Below are 20,547 nucleotides of genomic sequence, written 5' to 3' on the forward strand. Positions count from 1 at the left end.
AGAACTTGAAGATGGGTTTTGACTGTATATCCCTTAAAATGATGTGCTTATCCCCCCTTTTCCTTTTTTGACAAATTTCAATGCTTTAACTCTCTTTAGTCTACTGAGACCCTCTCTCTGTGTCATTACTGACCTCAGGATACCAGCTTTGTGCTCTGCAGTGCTGTCTGAAGTTATTGCCAGTCCTACTTTTCTGAAACTCTGTAGGTCCCTGATGCTGTGATCTGCATTCTCCTTTTTGCTCTCCAGTTATTTCCTAGAATCCTCTGTATGCTTTTTCTATCTCCCCACAGCCTTGTTACACCAAACTGCAGTTATTTATGAGGATTTGGACCTTGTCTCAGTTATGTCTTCACCTGAAGCCCCTTGGTGTCAAGCATACTATTGGGTGTGAACCTTGTGTTAGCAACATTATCTAATGGGGTGGGGCTCTAGTGAGAATTCTGTGTGAGGGATAAATAGCTTGTTTGGGAATGCCTCAAACACTTTCAATTTGCACCAATGTGGTCCTGAACCGGCAGACGGAATCCCTAATCAATGTTGGGGAGTTCACTGTTGAGGCTCATTTCCTCTCTCCACCAAACACCTGAACCCTTTGTCATTATCCCTTTCATGTCCCTTGTCACAGGGCTATACTTCGTGGATTCACCCCAAGCTTGCCCTGTTCCCACCTGTTCCTCTAGCTGAGCTCCCACTCCCCTGTACCGTGATGTTCTGGGTTTTGTTTGCAGCTGAGAAAATTCAGAATTACTGTGTGTTTTAAGTAATTTTCTGACAAAATAGATTTTGGCTACATTATTATTTAACATATCTAAAAAGGCTACATTATTATTTAACATATCTAAAAAGGATTTATGTTCTTGGAGGTACATAGAGAAAGAAAATATGGAAGGCACAGCTTTTGAGGATTTTCTAGGCTACTAGGAAAGATTGTATTAACTTTCCTACAGGCATCATGAGGTGAATGACAAAGGTCGAGGTGTCATGGAAGGCTTCATGAAGGTGACTTGAGGACCTTTAAGGAGGGGCAAAGATTTCAACTGGCATACAGTTGATGGGCAGTTTGGGTTGAGGGAGTGGCTTGGATAAAGGTGATAAAAAGGGTGGTACATGTTGGCTATATTGAGCATTTGAACTTGACTGGTACATTGGGAGATAAACACACATGGGAATTGAGCCCCATAACATTGAACCTCACATGCTGACCTAAGCAGGACAGGTGCCATTAAGTAATAGAGAACCTCTGGAGGTTGTTTGTCAGAGGAGAGGTGTGAGGACTGAGCAATGGGGAGATGGATCTGGCAGCCAGCAGTAAGTGGGTGTAATGGAGGGTTCAGGTAGGGCATCTGTGCTGGGTGGCTAGTCCACAGAGGCGGTGATGATACAGCTCTCTTCAGAGTCCTGGGATGTGGGAGACACTGGGCTGCCCTTGGCCATGCCCTTATCTGATGTGAGACTGAGACTGTGGCCTTTGGCTGCTCATCTTCTTAGATTTAACACTTTTCTCTAAATTTCCTGCCAGCTCCATTTTTCTCTCACTGCTCTATTTTACAAGTATTTAATTGTGTTCTAAATGGGTAGCCAAAGGTCAGGCAGTGACAGGAAGAGAAGTCAGTTATGAAATGGATAATTAAAAGCTGCACAAAGGCCCCAAAGCGCGTTTGAAAGAAAGACACAGCAACAGCGTGCCCTTAGCTGAGCCCTGCATGATGGCTTCTAGATGCTTGGAAGGCCTGTACCTTATGGAATTGGTGGGGGCAGTGAAGAATCTGTAAGTAAAACGTAAGTACCAGCCTAAATGCTGCATCATAGTAAGCAGCTGTGAACTATCTATACTGGGGAATTTCTGGGGTGTTCTTAGTTCTTTAAAATTCAGCCTATTCATTCCTTCTGCCTTCTCCTCATCCTTTTACCTTCCTACAGTCAGTGCAGATGTCAGCACAGTGAAACAGGCACATGGCATCTTAGTATTGTTATAAGCACAGTTTTGACTTCATGGATTACACCTTGGAGATGCTGAGGGTATGTGTCCCTCCATCCCTCCATTGGTGGGCTGAACTAGCCCACTTTTGTGGCCATCTGATCTGATACTACTTTTAGCTTTCAGGGGCTTTGCAGGTGACTGTTTCCTCACCTTCGCACTAGTTGTTTTATCTGTGTCCTGGGCTGGAACACGGTTGGTTTATTGGCTTTATGCCCTTTGGTCTGGAATTAGGGTCAGGTATGCAGCTGGCTAAATGCCACATATTGGGCTCCTACCCCAGATCCTCCTCCTCGCTGTTCAGAAAGCTGTAAAGAACACGGGGGATTTAAGCATCCATGTAGATATATGTGGCACCTCTCTTTTCACGGCCTGAGGTTTCAGAGGGAGTGTCTGTGGCTAACACTTGTGCTGATGGATAAAACAGGGAATTTGTCAGCTCTGTTTTATTAAAACCTGGTTTCAGTTATTTTTGATTATGATCATAAAATAACATAAAATGTTGATAGTCTTGGACATTTCTGCAGTGTGACGATTAGGTGTTCTGTTTATGAAGTCTTGGGGCTAAAATTTTCTAGGAGAACCAGAAGGAATTATCTGTTCCCACAGTTTGATTTCTTTCAGTTTCTATTTATTAACCTCCAGGAATTTAATAAGTTCTTTCACTTTTGGTTTCTTTTGTTGAGAGAATACAATTTACCTAACTTTTAGGGATATTTTTTTCTACCTGAAGTGTTTTACGAAAATGCAACACATTGCTATATCTTTGTGAAGAACTGATGTGGTATCCACAGACTCTGGAGATTTTGGAAAGAGCAAAAATAATCATGGAGGGTGTGGCTAGCGGGTCTGTTCACTGTGGCTCTAGTAATGTGAGACGATTAAGGTATTGATCTCTTTATCAGTGAAATCAGTGAACCGGATACCATTTCAACTCTTTAACAATTAAAAATCAAAACTGCTTAAATTTAAATTTTGGAAAAGCATAGGGCATAACAAGAAAATAAACACCATCCCAGGTTGCTTGGGGGACTGTGTATGTGTCTGTACTTTGTGTGTACACCCACGTATGCACTGCAGAAGGGCATTTGGTGACATTTGGGATTGTGGAAATGTTTTCTATTTTGTATTGGGCTGTGGGTTACATGAGTATATACATGTATTTGTCAGAACTCATCAAACTGCATTCTTAAGATTGGTACATTTCATTGTATAAAATTATATTGCAATATAACAACAAAAGAACAAAAATCATCTTACAGTCCCACTACCCAGGGACAACCAGCATTAATATTTTGTTTAATGCCTTCTGGTCTAATATTTTTTTGGGGGGGGAATTGAGATCTTATTGTATATAGAGTACTGCAACCTACTTTTAAAAAATTATCTTGAACATTTCATGGACAGTGCCGGTTGCTCAGTGGGTAGGGTGCTGGTCCCATATACTGTGGGTGGCAGGTTCAAACTTGGTCCCGGCCAAACTGCAACAAAAAATAGCTGGGCGTTGTGGTGGGTGCCTGTAGTCCCATCTATTCAGGAGGCTGAGGCAGGAGAATTGCCTAAGCCCAGGAGCTAGAGGTTGCTGTGACATATGACACTATGGCAACTCTGCTGAGGGCAATAAAGTGAGACTCTGTCTCTAAAATAAATAAATAAATAAAAATTTGCACATTTCTAAATGTCATTACATATGCTTTAAAATATGGTCTGTAGTAGCCACTATATATCCATTATCCAAATGTACAACACTTTCATATAATCAGCTCCCTGTTGGATATTAGGTTGTCAAAATGCTTTCTTTCACTTTTCTGATAAGACTTATAAACTTTAATTGCACAAAAATTTTCTTCAGCTCTGGATTTTTTTGTGTGTGTCAGTTTATTCTAATTTGGTTCAATTCAGTTTTAATCGAAGAGTCTTGGATTGCTTGAGGGACCATTCTGGACAGGCTGCAAGCCAGTGCCCCCTGTACCCCCAGAGGAGCCTGTTGTCAGGCTGACCAGATGAGGTGAGATTGAAATGACAGGAGTAACACAGTATGATATGTCCTAGGAACTCTACATTTTGGCATAATAAGGTAATATTGGCATGGATAGAACCTGCGGTGTTCTGTGGGGAAATACTTAGTCAACAGCAAAGCCCCTGAAAGCTGCAGGTGGTATCAGCCATGAATGTGGGCTGGAATGGCTGATGGAGGGATAATGGCCATATACCCACACCCCAGCATTTCCATGGCATGATCCATGAGGGGGTACCTGTGAAGTCAGAATCACATTTGTAACACTTCTAAATGTTAGTTATTTGCCTGATGCAGTGGCCTGGCTGGGCCAGTCTGCATCCGTGGGGTAGGTCTTTGGGGAGGGTAGTCTCTCACGTCCTGGCGCTTCTGGGCAGGAGCTGAGCTGCTGTCCACAGGCAGAATTTCTTCTCCCAGAAATCCTTAAGGCCTCACAACTGATTGAATCGGACCAGCCCAGATTATCTAGGATAATCTCCCTTACTTAAAGCAAACTGCTTACAGACTTTAATCCCATCTCTAAAATACCTTAACAGAAACACTAGATTAGAGTTTGACTCACTAGCCAGGTTGACTCCGAACCATCAGAATGGCGTAACAACCCCCAGGTAGGCCTCCCCCTGCAGCAGCTATAAACCAGTCTTGCCTTGTCCACACCTCCTTCTGCTTCTCCCCTTCTAGTTTTATTTCGAAGCAAATCCTGGCCACCACATCTTTTCGTTTGTAAATGTCTCAGTAAGTGTTGGTCTTTAGCCCAGTGCTATCCAGCAGGATTTTCTGTGATGACAGGAGCACATCCACGTGTAGCTGTGGAGTATGTGGACATGACTAGTGAGACCAAGGAGCTCAACTTCTCTCACTTAATTTTATTTAACTGAAACAGCCACATGTGGCTAGTGGCTGTGGGATTGGAGATTATAGCTTTAGAAGAGTGGAGCTACTTCTTTCCTTTCCTTTTCTTTTCTTTTCTTTCTTTCTTTCTTTCTTTTTTTTTTAAGAAAAAAAGCATAAACAAATTCAAACATTGTGATTTGGTTGTTTGTATCCTCACATTAACATGAAATGAAAAAATAAAAACTAAAATAAAGCATAACCATAATCCTAATACCTAAGCAAAAATTCAATAGTAGTTCCTTCATATTAAATATTTAGTAAATTTTTTTAAAGGGATGGGGTCTTGCTATGTTGTTCAGGCTGTAGTTCAATGGCTTGTCACAAATACAGTCAGCAATGAACAGCCTCAAATTCTTGGGTTCAGGCCATCCTCCTGCCTCAGCTTCCTGATTAGCTGGGACTATAGGTGTGTGCCACCGTGCCCGGCTTATCCAGTCAATTTTAACATTTCCAGCTGTTTCACACATGTGATAAATCTTTGTGTCTTTTTATCTGTGCATTCCTCTGGCAGATGGCTCCTCTTACTCCATGGCTGATTTCCTGGGTGCCTTGGGACCCCGCAGGTCAGTCAGTTGAGCAGTGCTATCTCTTACTTGTCCTGAAAGTGCCTCAGTTCTCAGGGAATATTGACTTCTAAGCACTCTGCACGTATCAGTGGCTCCCCCCCCCCCATTGTACAAATTTTACATGTTAATGGGAAAGAACAACAAAAAAAAATGCAAAAAAATGACTTGTAATCCTGCTGTTTTAGTGCATATTCTGAGCTTTTGTTTCTGATTCATCATTGTCCCTTTTCTTTTTTCTTTGTAGAGACAGATTTCACTTTACCACCCTTGGTAGAGTGCCATGGCATCACACAGCTCACAGCAACCTCCAACTCCTGGGGTTAGGCGATTCTCTTGCCTCAGCCTCCTGAGTATCTGGGACCACAGGCACCTGCCACAACGTCTGGGCTATTTTTTTGTTGCAGTTTGGCCAGGCCGGATTTGAACCTCCACCCTTGGTATATGGGGTCGATGCCCTGCTCACTGAGCCACAGGTGCTGCCCCATCGTTGTCCCTTTTCAAAGACTAGTGAGACCAAGGAACTGAACTTCTCTCACTTAATTTTATTTAATTGAAACAGCCACATGTGGCAGTGGCTATGGGATTGGAGGTTATGTTTTATTTTTTTTTTCATGTTAATGTGATAATACAAACAACCAAATCACAATCACTACATATTTACTTTTATGTTCCTGTTATTTGAACTCTAACTGTAAATGTGAGCTTATTTATATGAAAAATATCATCAAATATATTTTTTAAACTTGCAAAAGATGGTTTTCTTAAATAGCTTGAATCAAAATGTAAACAAGAGCTGCCCATTGTAACTGGTCGAGTCTGTTTTCCCAAACAATGGGTTCTCTTTTGCTGCTTGTCAGGAAAATTAGGTTATCCTTTTGGATACTATGTTGTATTCATTTTAGAGATGATGTGGTTCAGTCTAATAAGCTGAGGTCAAAGCCAAGTGTGACTGCAGAAGTTGAGCTCCTAATCTTTTCTGAAATAGTAGTGCTGGTGATAATAGCAGTGAAAACAACTGAAATGGAGGCACAGCTAAACTTAAGTTCCTGCTGTGTGCAGGGCATTCTGTAAATGAGCTAATTACATCAACTCATAGATGTTGTTTTTCTCATATTATAGATGGGACATGTGACATATTCCCCACTGACAGCAAGCAAGGATCAGAATTAAGATTCAAACTCATTAAGTCAAGACCCAGAGTCTGAATTCTTAGCCACGATGCTACCTTATCTCCATACTACACTTTCTCTTAAATGCAAGGGATGAGAAATTCAGTTTGGGCTGCCTTTTAGGAACCTGGACGTGTTTGAAATTATGAAGCTAAATTTGATTATGTGTTTTTCCAGGGCCTTTGGGAGAATGGAATCAATCAATGCTTCAAAGCACTTGAGAACTGTGAATGTAAACGGCTGTTATCGAAAGTGTGTGTCTGTGAAGTCAACCGTCCCCCAGTCCCAGCTTCTTATTTGTGCTTTGTCTGCCAGTTACTTCCACATGGAATCTGTTCCTACAGTCCATATTCTGAACATGACCCTCAGGCATTCTAGAAATCTTCTCAGAAACCTGTTTAGAAACTGCTCTGTCTAGAAACTTTGTGTAGTTTCTAGATTATTTTTCTCTTCTAGATTATAAGAGATTTGTTTGTGCTGACAAGAGTAACTGCTGAAATGTGGTCTTGGCAGTGACCACCTCAGAGGTATATTACAGAGCCTGAGTATCTGTGCATACTGGAATTTTCCTCCTTTTGTTTGCCAGTCTGCTAACTGGGAACAGAAAAGCTGATCTGTAGTTTGAAGTAAGAGTAGAATTGGAATGTTCCTAATACAAAGAAAATGATAAATGCCTGAGATGGTGGATTCCAGTTATTCTGATTTGATTAATTCACATTGTATGCCTGTATCAAAACGTCCCAAGTACCCTATAAAGATAAGCAACTATTAAATTAAAACACGAATAATCATTAATAAAGGAAAGCTAACCTGCTTCACTTGCCTGGGTCTCAGTCGCTGCTCTTCCCTGACCTGTTCACCTTCTCACCCAGGTGGCTGTGGCGCCGGCCACTCCTGCTGCTTCAGCCCAGTGTGCCAGGGAAGGACAGACCCTTCCAGCTCTAATTCATTTCACATGTTTTGGATTAAACTGACAACTAACACATCACATGGGGAAATTGGCCTGGCTGATGAAAGGGCCTGGAAAATGTGCTCGGTGCTCTTGCAACTCCACCAAGCCCAGTGCTGACCCACCCACCCATCAGGCCTGTCATCCCAGTCCCGTCACGTGGGGTGGTGCCAGCAGTGGGCTTTGGGTGCTGAGCACGGTTTCTATGAGGTTTCTATGAATGCATAGCCGTAAATGCTTTAGAAAAGTCATCAGATAGGCCCGGTGATAAGGAGTATTTATGTTTCTGCAATTTAAGGGGAAGAGTGAGAGGAGGAGAAAGAATAGGGAAAAGGAAGAAAGAGGGAAAGAAAGGAAATTGTCAAGCCCGCTGGGCGGCCCGCGTCATGTTGGTGGCACTCACGGTGTGTAGTGTTCTCTTGGTTACCCAGCGTCTTGTCTTTCATGAAACCGGTGACTTATCAAGTTCTTTTAAAAAGTGAAGTTTTTAAATAATGGTTAGGTCATCTCCCAAGAATAGACTGCTCTGATAGTTGTGTAGTTTCTAGTATTTCATGAATTATCTTGATATATTCTGTAGGATGATACTGTTTTATTTGGCTTTAAAGATATTTGGCAGAATTTCCCCACTTGTAGTTTGCACCCTTAATGCCGTTACACTGTCCTCTCATAAGCTAAGATTACTAGAGGACAGAAGTTTGGATTGCTGTGCAGAACAGGGCTCAACTTAGAGAGTCCACGTCTTCCAGGCATATAGCTATGGATGGACCACATGGCTCTTAATATTTAAAATTATTGCCTTTGAGGAACCATCACCAAAGATTTTTTTTTTTAATGGTTTACCCAAGTTGCTCATTTCTGAGGTTGTGAAGCTGGCATGAGAGAATTACATGTGGTCTTATTACGGTCTTTAAGTCAACAGTTAAAGCATTTGATGCTATGAAGTTATAATTCGTGACACTTGCTATTAACATAACGGGACCAACAGTGCTAAATCTGTGTGTGGGTATGCATACACCCGGCGTCCTGAAACTACGGCCCGCAGGACACATGCAGCCCACCTAGGATATTTATCTGGCCCTCCAGGTGTTTTTGCCGCCGCTGCCTGTCCTGCTTAGCAGCTGACTTGTCCCGGGGCCCGCAGTCTGGCCCTCCAATGGTCTGAGGGACGGTGAACTGGCCCCCTGTTTATAAAGTTTGAGGACCCCTGGCATACACTCTTTTGGTTTTGTTTGGAAACTTACTTATTGATTCTTTGTGAGGGAAGTAAGCAGGATTTGCTTCACTTTCAGGTTATAGGCTAGTGCATCGTAATTGAACACAATGAATTAGATGGGGGAATTTTGGAACTTGATAAGGATTCATTCAATAAATTCAATTAAAATTTGAGTGCAGTGGGTATGTTCAAAAGACAGCAGTGAACAAAAAAGTCTGTTCCAATGAAGTGTGCAGTGTGCTGGGAGGAGACAAACAGTGGAAAAAATTAATATGTAGTGGAAGAAAAAAGCATAGTAGGGTGAGAAGGATACGAGGGAGAGGGTGCAGGAAGATTGCTGTTTTGTAGTGGTGGTTGGGGAAGGCCTTTCAGGAAAGGTAAGGTAGCATTTGAGCAGAAACCTGCGTGAAGGATGGGGGCAAACTATGTGGCTACTTGCTGGAGGGGGAGAAATGCCTGCATTGTGAACAATAGGTACAAAGGCCCTGGGTGTGTGAATGGATACTTAGAAACTATAGTTAAGAATATATTAGGGCTTGATAAGGGTACATGTGAATCTTTCTAAATGTAGAATATAAATGTCTTAACACAATAACTAAGAAAATGACATGAAGGCTATGTTAACCAGTTTGATGAAAATATTTCAAAAATATTTCAAATTGTACATAAAAACAGCACACTGTACCCCATGACAATATTAATGTACACAGCTATGATTTAATAAAATAAATAAATAAATATATTAGGGCTGAGTGAATGTTTTGGGCTTGCTGTCTAAATTGAATTTTCATTGAGGGAGTAGATATGGGAGGAAGGCGTATATGTCATTTAAAATGGATCATTTGCCCGGCACGGTGGCTCACGCCTGTAATCCTAGCACTCTGGGAGGCCGGGCGGGTGGATTGCTTGAGTTTAGGAGTTTGAGACCATCCTGAGCAAGAGTGAGACCCTGTCTCTACTAAAAAATAGAAAAACTAGCTGGGTGTGGTGGCAGGTATCTGTAGTCCAAGATACTTGGAGGCTGAGACAAGAACGTTGTTCAAGCCCAAGAGTTTGAGGTTGCTGTGAGGTGTGATGCCACAGCGCTCAACCTAGGGTGATAGAGTGAGACTGTTTCCAAAAAAAAAAAAAAAAGTCATTTGTAAACAAAATTCATATCATAAAAGAAAATTGTAGAAACACGTGTAGTTATATCAAAACTAGGGAAGATAAAAGGTAGAAATAAAACCTTAACATGCTCTTATGTATCAGTTTAAAAACTGATGTTTCTCCAGCATTTGTTTTAATCTTTATATGGAAACTAGAACATCTTTCTTTACTGAAGGAAGTGATCCAAGTGAGACTTGCCACCCTTTTTGAGCTACTGACCAGAAAGGGAGGTGGAGAGCCAGGGGAGAGAGGGGTCATGGTTAAATGCGATGGCAGGTATCCCCAAAATGTGGTCTCTGGGCCTGCAGTGTCAGCATCACCTGAGAACGCGCCCCACCCTCGACCAGCTCAGTCAGACTCTGTTTTAACAAGGCTGTCAGGTGGTTCTGATGTGCCCTTAAAGTCTGAGAACCACTGTGCTATGGAAAGGTCAGCTTGGATAAGGGCCAGAAATCCCCTCTGGGGGTCCTAATTGGGCAGTTCTTGTTCCCTCCCCTTGCTCCCTCCACCCTCTGCTCCTGTCCCCATCATGGTGCTGGAGGCCTCTGAGTTGGCAGGCTCTGCCTCCTGACTTTGCTCTTGCTGTGAGCTCTGCTCCCTCCTCAGGAGCGCTGGGGGAGGTGATGTGCTTAGTTAACCAGTTAGGCCCTAGTGTTCTCATCTGTAAATCCCCAGAGCAAGATCTGTTAATCATTAGCAGAGCTTTTCCCCTCCATCAGGTCAAGTTATTATTGTGTGCCGTAATTCTGATGCATGTGAAACTTACAAGCTGGTACATTGAAATATACTAGTTACTCTGTTATTAGCGACTCAGATTTATGCATGTTATCTGGGGTTACCAAGCCTTTGAATGTCCAACATGTACTTTGGTACTATGATAACATAGACCATTTATTTACGGGGACAGTGCTGCCGGCATTAACTGACCATGTCCAGGAGCCTGACCCCTCATTTTAAACTCATCATATGATAAGACTCTCGTCCTTTGTCCAAGACACACAGCCACACTGGCAATGCCCCTGGTGCGTGAGTCCTCTCTTCACCAGCTTCTGCGCCTGTACCCGCACTCATTTCCGGGCCTGTCGGGTTTTCCCTCCAGTGTCTCTTCCGTCCATTTGCGCCTCTCCTGTCGCTACCCCCACCCCCTCTCCTTCACTTGTCACATGTTTTCTGAGTGCCTACTACATGCTAGGTGAGGCACTAACATGGCCTGGTGAGGGAAGGAGGTGACACCCCAGCCTGTGTAGAGGTGTGAAGGGGTTGCAGGCAATGGCTTGGTTGGGCTTGAGGGCAGCCAAGTTGGATACTCAGGGGCGTGGGCAGCTGAGGGTGGTAAAGTCGGCTTTGATCTTCACACTGAGGATTCTGACTTTATCCCTGGGTACACTTAAGGAGAGGAATGCTGTCTTGATGGTATTTTAGAAAGGAGGCAGATAGCATTGTGGAGGGCGAGAGATGGGGATATGGGCGTGAGGAAGGCAGAAGGTAGCCGTATGCTGGATTCAGAGGAGTCCTCACACACAGCCAGACGTGTCCTCTTGTCTCTTCCTGTGCCTGGTGCCTTCCTGGGCCTGCCTTTCTGCCATTCTTTCCTTGAGGTATGCTTGCTCCCAGCTGACACTTCCAGGGAAAATGGCCCTGTCCTAGTCACTCCTGTTAGTAGAGTCCACTTTCTCCCCCAGTTCATATGGCACCTTCTTCCTGGTGCTGCTTTTACAGGCTGGGTCAGATAGAGCTGTTCATTTCTGTGACCTCATCACTTACCCATGTTGAGGGCAAGAGATGCTTTATTGATAGTGCATCTTTGTATAGCAGGGACTGTGAACTTGGGTTACGCTGTCCTGCCACTTACTGTGTGATCTTAGGGCAGTTCCACTGCTTCTTTAGCCTCCACGTCCTTATCTATGAAAGGGGATAGGAGCCTCCTCAGCCCTCTTGTGATGACTGAGATGCTGCATGGAAACACTTCAGATAGATCCTGAACATTTAAGTTCAATAAATGTTAGCAATTGCTAGTAGCATTACTCTCACATTACTGCAGAGCCTAGCACAGTGTAGACCCACGTATGGGGTGGCCTAGATAGATTTTATGGTAGGTAGATACAGACCAGCAGGAAATGTGACAAAGCTGATTGTAACAGATGAGTTTGGTCTCTAATGATCAAAGTATGGGATTTCAGAGAAACCTACATGTAGCTAGATATCTTAGAAAGACACTAATTACAGAGGGAAAGCGGATAAAATTTTACTGATGCAGGTGAAAAAAAAATCTCAGGATCCATGGATTATCAGAATCAATGATTAGATTTTCTTGCATCTTAAAAAACCTGTACAAGGTGAGCTCAAAAGATAAACACTGAGGGGTAATAATTAATGTCAACAAAGCATGCTGCTTCCAGACTGGGAGAGCTGGCTGAGTTGTTCTCAGTGGCCCTGTGAACTAGCTACAGACAGATGGTGTTTATGGTCTTAAGAGCAAGGTGTGTGACTAGACTCTGAAGGAGACACCTCTGATGAGAAGCTGCTTTTGCTCTTGAGAGATCAGGAATTGTTTTTGGACTGGCCTTGAAAACTTTGAAAGATTTGTAATTGACCCTAAATAGATCCAGGATTTTTGTCAGTTCTAAAAGATGTCTATTTCTGCAACCCCAAATCTTTAACTTTCTGACCTTGTACCTCAGTGACACATGCTTTTGAACACTGTGGCCATCTCCTTTCTGTATTTCTTTGCTTCTGCTACTCTGACTAGCTTTCTGGCCTGGCCTTTGGGATCAGCTCAGTGGCAAGACTTCATCACAGGGTCCGCCCAGTCAAACTTGTAACCGTCCAGTTATAATTCCTCAGATAACTGACAACCTTACCCTCTGTGTGTGTTTTGGTTGCTTGGCTGCTTGGTGCCTTACTATTGTTGAAGAAAGTCTGGCCCAAACTTTAGTTTTACTGGAATTACCGAGGGATTTCCACTACCCCACCACCACCCATTTTTTGGTCTCAAAATTAACTTAAAGTTTACGGTTTCCGGATTTGCCATAGTTCTTTGAACCACTGGTGTTTCTCTGCTTAATCCTGATCCTCCTCTCTGTCCTCACTCATGTTTCCCCCTTCCTTTTCCTTCTCACTCATCCAAACTCTTATTTATTCAGACTCATTTTCTCCCAGAGGCCTTTTTTCCCTAGGACGGGAACTCACGAAGTACAACTTTGAGGCTATATAAAGATAAAGCAAAAAAGATTGGGTGTGAAACTCGAGTGTGAAACCAGCCAGTGATGAGGAGTGGACAGTCCAGCATGCCCAGAGCATCCCTACCGCCTTCCCCTGAGAAAACAGACTACAGCCCTGCCCCAGGCACATACCAGGAGCTGACTGGTCTGTGCACGGCAGAAGCTTAAGGATGAGCAGCAATGGTGTGGACTGATTTTTTGCTGTGACTTTTTCACCTTTCTTCTTTAATCTTAGGTATAAAACATGGTGAAGGTTGTGAAAAATATATATCCAAGAGGTAACCACTCCCCAAAAGAAAGAAAGATCTCCCTATTTCCTCCCCTTCTGCAAATAAAATAATGGCAACCAGATAAGCTGTTCTAAAAATAGGAATTCAGATGTACAATTAATTAAGATAGCAAAATAAAATGTTATAAGTTAAAAGGAAGAAAGAAAAAAAAATTAGGGAGAGTACTGTTTCCAGGCATGAGATACTAGCTGCCGAGGGTCTGTGGAAAGAAGTTGCTGGGAGTGGTGGCTCACGCCTGCAATCTCAGCAGTCTGGGAGGCTGAGGCTGGAGGATCCCTTGAGCTTGGAGTTGGAGACCAGCCTGAGAAAGAACATGACCCTGTTTCTACTAAAAATAGAAAAATTACCTGGGCATCATGGCAGGTGCCTGTAGTCCTAGCTACTTGGGAGGCTGAGGCAAGAGGGTGGCTTGAGCCCAGGAGTCTGAGGTTGCTATGGCTATGATGACACCATGACATTCTAGCCTGGGCAGCTGGACCCTTGGAGTGAGGGAGAGAAACACCACCTGTGGTTGGTCAGGACTAAAGTAAAGCTGGGCTTGAGGATCCAGGTGTAGGAATTCGGTTTTTGTCTTTATCATATTGGGACTTCTTTGAGGAATTTAAACAAGGAGTCAGCCGCAAGTTTGCATCTTTTTTTTTTTTTTTTTTGAGACAGAGCCTCAAGCTTTCCCCCTGGGTAGAGTGCCATGGCATTACACCTCACAGCAACCTCCAACTCCTGGGCTCAAGCGAGTCTCCTGCCTCAGCCTCCCAAGTAGCTGGGACCACAGGCGCCCACCACAACACCCAGCTATTTTTTGGTTGCAGCTGTCATTGTTGTTTGGCGGGTCTGGGCTGGGGATTCGAACCCGCCACCTTAGGTGTACGTGGCTGGCGCCTTAGCTGGTTGAGCTATAGGCGCCGAGCCGCAAGTTTGCATCTTAATTCTCACACTGGTTGCTGTGTGGAGACAGGAGAAGAGTGGGCAGGGGACACCAGTTTGAGGCAGTTGCAGTCATCTAGATGGCTTGGACAGGGTGATGGTAGCAGAGGCGGAGAGCCATGGACAGATTTGTACCTAGAAATCCCATCCCAGTAATCAAAATGTCTGGCTGGTATAATTTGAGTAAAACAAACCATCTGGAAAATGCCAATCTGTGGACATTTATTCTTGGACCACTTAACTTCATGGAAATGAAAATTATTTTCAGAGTCAGATTTTATCCCATCTTGGCCAGTGTGTGGTGAAACATTTGCTAGAGCGGTATTCTTTGCCAAAGTTTAATGTTTGACTTTGTCCAGTGGGATGTCTGTGAAACAACCAGACCCGTCGCCTTAATTATTCTTTCTGTAGACTCACTGTTGATGGTACAGTCGTTGTGGTGATCCAAAGTTAGTGTCGAGCAAGCTGTTTCTTTACATCGATGGGGGAAACTGATGGTAACAACGTCGAGTGTGAGGGTAGAATGATTCGATGTGTTGTCCCTCCTGGCTAATCAGAGGCCCTGGCAGACAGCTGGTCGCTAGAGAAGCACTTATGCAAAAAGAGAGCTGATGGCATGTGTCTTGGAGAAGTGGGATCAGATCTGCTGTCAGAGTGTAGTAGGGAGAGAGAGGGAGACTGAGACTAGTGTAGTGTGAGAGCAGAGGAGAGGATGGAGAGAGAAAAGAAGACCACGGAGTCAGACAGTTTTGGAAAGACATGGTCAGCTCTTGTAGCCAAGCTCTGCATTTCTGAGAATGGGGGTGCAGACATAGCATCTTGGATGGTTTCAGCTTTGTCTGTCTCTGTGTGTGTGTTTAATATTCATCCATACCCCATCTCCTGGGGCTCGGTGTCACAGCCATTATCCTTCCATCTGAGGCTAGCTGCAGCTTCCTGTGGAGCCCACTGGCTCTTCCCCTTAATTGGCTGGTGGGGTCAGCAGTCACTGACATGCAGGTTCCTGCCATTTTCCCTTCCCCCCTTTTTGACATCTTCTCCTCTCCCACCCCCAGTGTATTTCCTAGAGGGGCCGGGCCAGCAGAAAGGAATTAGGAGTCCTCCCTGGGAAAGGAAACCTACAAAGGGTGCAGCCTCTCAGCCAGAGGCTCCCCACCTGTCACTCACTCGAAGCCCTTTGGGCACCTCCATCTTACACTGACGAGAAAAAATTGGTTCTGCACTGAGAAAGCTACTGGTCAGCAGAGTGGCTACTAATGATTTCAGTATTCTTTGCATTCGCAGCCATTGGGGATTCTATAGTATCTTAAAAAATAGAAGTTAAGCTTAAAAATCAATACGGGCCATTTCTCTGCTCTCTCTCTACCGCATGCTGTGTGTGATTTGGGTCTCTGAAGAACTTTTCTCCAAAGCTTGAACACTAATCTCTTGATGGTATGTTGTATTGCTTTCAGAATGGTAATGAAAGAAAGCTTTTTGCCACTTATGAAAAGCCACAAAGTACAGAAGCGATGCTATGAAAATAGTGTCCTCTTTGGAAAATATGTTCGATTTTTAAAAAGCCACAGTTGCACTGTATCTGTGCATATTTTTAATTGTATTTTTAACTGTATTGTTGGTGGCTTCTGTTATTCTGCGGACCTGTGTATCGGGGGGCCTAAAATATAACTTGGTGTCAGTTGAGTGGGGGGCTTAGGAAAGAGCGAATGTGCAAAGGAGGAGGGGAAGGAAATCAGGGGTGGAGGAGGAAGGAGGCAGTGATGTTGGAACCCGCTCCTTGAGGATCGAGGTGGAGTTGGAGTAACCTTCGTTGTCCTTCTCCGCCCACACACCAGGTGCCAGTTTGAACCCGCCACCCCCAGTACATGGGGCTGGCGCCCTACTCCTTGAGCCATAGTAGTTTCTTAGTAAGAAAGACTCCTATGACTCTTAACTCCCAGCTGCCCCGTCAGTTACTGGGGACAGGGTAAGAGGTGAGGGATTATTATTTTGAAAAAATGGCCCAGGCAGTTCTTACATGTCTCAGAAATGGGCACCCAGCAGGGGTGGCCAGCACATCCCATGTTGAGTCAGTAGCCCCCAGCTGCTGCCACCGTGTTCACTTGCTCCTGAGGGCTGAGGCCCTTGTCCCTTGGCCCCACCGGCTGGACCTGTGAGGACCAAGCATGCTGCTGATGCAGTGTCAGGGTGGGGACTGAGGCCTCTGCCCCTCTTGGGGTATAGCAGGAGCACCTGGAGAGCCTCACCTGGGCAACCCTAGCCTCATTTGGCCCTGGACTTCCAGGACTTCTCTGGTTCCGATGGCAGGGAATGTGACATGAGGACCTAGTGAGAAGCAGACCAGCAGCCCTCTGAGTCCCAGGAAGCACTAGTGCAATTGGGAGCTCCCCGAAGGAGTGTGCCCACTGCCTACTATGAGTAAGGAAAAGAGGAAGTGGAGTTTGACCTCCAGTTTGGGGCCTGTCACCTGGTGCAGGAGGGTCAACTTCCCCAGCAGTCTGCGTGTGAAACCAGCAGATCTGAGTAGTTGTAGGAGGGTGGGTGGAAGTCCTGTGTTTGATCCACAGCAGGGCACCAGTTCTGGGACCAGGTTCTTGGCACACACAGATCTTCACAGCTCTCCTGTGAGGAAGGTGGAGTTTGTCCATTCTGAAGAGGAAGCTGGGCACAGAGAGTTAAGAGACTTCCAAATTCACATGAATATTAGTAGTGGGAGCTGGACACAGTTGGGTTTGATTGACATGGCGTCTGTGGCTTCTTTGCCATATCATCAGTTTAAGGGTTTATGAGAATATAAAGGTAGCTTCTTATGTTGAAAAGGCAGCTTCCCTTAATGAAAATGGCCTGTTGACATAAGGAACATGCAGCGAGTCAGGACATGGAAACAGTAAGAAGTTTATCGAATGGAGAGTGAAAGCCCTCTTCCTGTCTGCGCCCCAGTCCTCCTAACTGCTCTCAACAAAGGTAATCACTATTGATAATTTTCTTAATCTGTATAAATGTGTGCACATTAACATATATTAATACACAAACCCAAAAGTATAATCCTTTTTCTATTTATACCAAAGATAGACTAGAATACTGCACAGTAGAGGCAGGATAGCACAGTTGCAGGCCAGGGCTCCCTGGCCAGATGGCTTCAAATCCTGTCTCTTCTACTGATCACATCTAAGGCAGTAGGCCTTAGTGTCTTCATCTGCAGAGTGGGTTGCTGAGTAAATCTGCACATGTTAGAACTTAGAACAATGCCTGCTATTTGATAAATATGGAATGAATCCACACTATTCATATTCTGCATCTTGCTGGTTTTTTAAACTTAAAAATATGAAGCTATATCAGTTCTCATTTTTTCCCCTCAAAGGGGAAAATTATGGCCTGTTGATATAAAGAACATGCACCAAGTCAGGACATGGAAACAGTAAGAAGTTTATAGACTGGAGAGTGAAAGTGTATGCCATGTTATCTTTGAGTTCTGCAAAATCTGTTTAGACTGTGATTGTGCATCACAGCTGGCACTTTATGGTGGGAAGGAGACCCTGACAGCCCATGTGGTGCTTTACGTTTGTAAAGGAGGAGTCTCCAGCTATGTTTTATTTGCTCTTCCAACCCAGCCTGTGATATCAGATGGGCAGATATTATTAGTTTGTTTTGCAAAGAAGGACATACAGTTTAAAAGTGGACAACAGACTTGCCTGAGGTGACACAGCCTCCACTAGAGCTGTGGGAAGTCTACTCCTCTGCCTCCCTTTTGATGTGGGACATAAGCCTATGGGTCACCCACCGGGTTCAACTTCAGCTGTGGAGGGGGTGAGGGCATGGACAGTGTTTCCTCCATGCAGATGAGGTGTGCTTAGTTCCATCCACACTCTCCTTTCCATGTAAACAGTGACACAGATTTCATTTGCAGAATGGTGCCTGGGATTAGAGATGTATTGTAGGGCTGCTGAGCAGATGAAATCAGAAAGGGAGTATGGGGCATTTGTGCAGTGAAACTAGCAATGAACCAGAAGGCAGGAAGCCTGGGGTCTCAGCATCTTCATTGTTTAAAACGATGACTTGGTATTAAATGTTTTCTGGGATTACAGACGAGGATTTAGGGCCAGAGGGAGTTAATAGCAGAGCTGGGACTAAAATAGGGACAGTTCTTAGTAAGAGAATTAGTCATTGGAGCTAGTGGCATCCTTTTTTCTACTTAGGCAGCCAGCTACCAGCAGTTTTGATCCTTGAGTAAGAAAAGCTTCACTATAGTTCTGTGCAATGGAAGTGTAATATGAACCATGTATATAAAAAAAATTTTTTTTTGAGACAGAGTCTTACTCTGTTGCCCTCGGTAGAGTGCCATGGTGACATAGCTCATAGCAACCTCACACTCTGAGGCTCAAGCAATCCTCTTGTCTCTCAAGTAGGTGGGACTACAGGTGATTGCCACAACACCTGGCTACTTTTTCTGTTTTTAGAGATGGGTCTCATTCTTGTTCAGGCTGGTCTTGAAGTCCTAAGCTCAGGCTATCCTCCTGCCTCCCAAAGTGCTAGGATTATAGGCAGGAGCACACATACAATTTTTAAATTTCTAGTTAGTCACATTGAAAGTGGGAAAAAAAGGAAATTAGTTTTAGTAACATTTTCTTTAACCCAGTATATCTAAAATATTATTTCAACATATAATCAATATTTTAAAAATTACTGTTTTTCACATGGTCTTCAAAATCTAGTGTTTTATAGTTACGGTACATCTCAGTTTGGACCAGCCACATTTTAAGGACTCACTAGCCCCAAGTGGCTGATGGCTCCTGTATTACACCACACGCTCTCAGAGGTCAGGGGCTGGGTAAACACATTTTTTGAGTTGCTTTGAAACATTTCCCTGTACATCTTGGTTGAACACCCTTAAGAATGGTGAAACCAGATGAACTTTACAAATGCCAGGGGAAAACTTAAGTTTTTAGAACCTACGTTTAGGAGTGAGTTATTCACCTTATGAAACAATTCATTATGTAGACTTTAAATAATTCTTATTTTTTAATTTCAGGTTATTGTGAGGGTACAAACAACCAGGTCACAATATTTGCATTTGTTAGGTAGAGTCCCCTTTGTAGGTGTGACTCACACCCAAAACTTCTTTTAGTACATTTGTGTTTCCTTCTAATGGTGTAACTATTGGGCTAAAAAATGTAAGGACCTGAGACATTTTCCTAGGTGTTTTGCTGTCTGAGGATCAACAACCAAATTTTAGAATTTTAAAACTAAAGTCAGTGTTAAAGTACAACTGTACTTTGTAACTAAAATACCTTATGTGCTTCACTTAAGCTCAACACACATCCAGCTGACTCTCTCTAATGGTTGCATACTTCCTCGTAGTTTACTTAATAATCTTCTATTGATGGCTGTCCAAGTTGGGGATTTTTATTTTTGCCAGTAACAAATAATGCTGTAAGACATACTTGGGCATATCCCTGGGGCTTTTGTTTCCACTGAATAGAGTCCCTGTAATGAGATGCTGCTTAGCAATGTGTGATATCTGCTGTTCACTTTTTTTTTTTTTTTTAAAATATGGAATGCTTCACGAATTTGCCTGTCATCCTTGTGCAAGGGCCATGCTAATCTTCTCTGTATCGTTCCAATTTTAGTATATGTGCTGCCGAAGCGAGCACTGCTGTTCACTTTCCAAAAAGATTCTTGTGGCTCTTCCACCACTCATTTGGTATCATAAACATTGCATTTGTTTTTGTTCCTTTCATCTGTTTTTAATTTACTTTGCTATTTACTCTTCTCTTTCTTCAGTTGCATGGTTATTTATTTATTTTTTAGTTGCATGGTTATTAACATAGAATTTTTTTAAAGCCTACTAGGGGTTACTTTCCCACTAGATACTTTTAGAGCAGCTATAATTAAAGATTCTGTAGTAATATATAAAAAGTAAATATTTCACCTTGAGTTTTTCTGAGATGGTTTATTTAGAATTTTTTGTTCTCATCTATTTCTCTTCCTGTGTCTCTTCTCCTTAAGAAACAGTTAAATTATAAATTCCCAATCATATCAGCTTCATCCAGTTACATATCTTGAGAGCTCTGTCTAGATTAAGCGCATCCTCAAAGATTTTCTCAGCGTGGGATCATTGGCTAAGCAGCTTCTTAGTTCTTGCATGTTCAAAAAGGTTGTTTGCAGGCTGGG

The 20,547-nt window shown here is 43.4% G+C and overlaps 1 protein-coding gene and 1 non-coding gene across 2 annotated transcripts in view; one reads left to right on the forward strand and one right to left on the reverse strand.

Moving 5' to 3' along the window:
• EPB41L4A (erythrocyte membrane protein band 4.1 like 4A) overlaps positions 1–20,547 on the forward strand; it is a 218,119-nt gene that overhangs the window by 45,263 nt on the left and 152,309 nt on the right. The gene's annotated exons all lie outside the window — the stretch shown is intronic.
• LOC111725042 lies at positions 19,921–20,027 on the reverse strand. Its single transcript, XR_002773207.1, has one exon. It is a non-coding gene; the product is annotated as a U6 spliceosomal RNA (small nuclear RNA).

Source organism: Otolemur garnettii, unplaced genomic scaffold, assembly GCF_000181295.1.
Source record: "Otolemur garnettii isolate 467f Iridium unplaced genomic scaffold, OtoGar3 scaffold00030, whole genome shotgun sequence".
Lineage (NCBI taxonomy): Eukaryota > Metazoa > Chordata > Mammalia > Primates > Galagidae > Otolemur > Otolemur garnettii.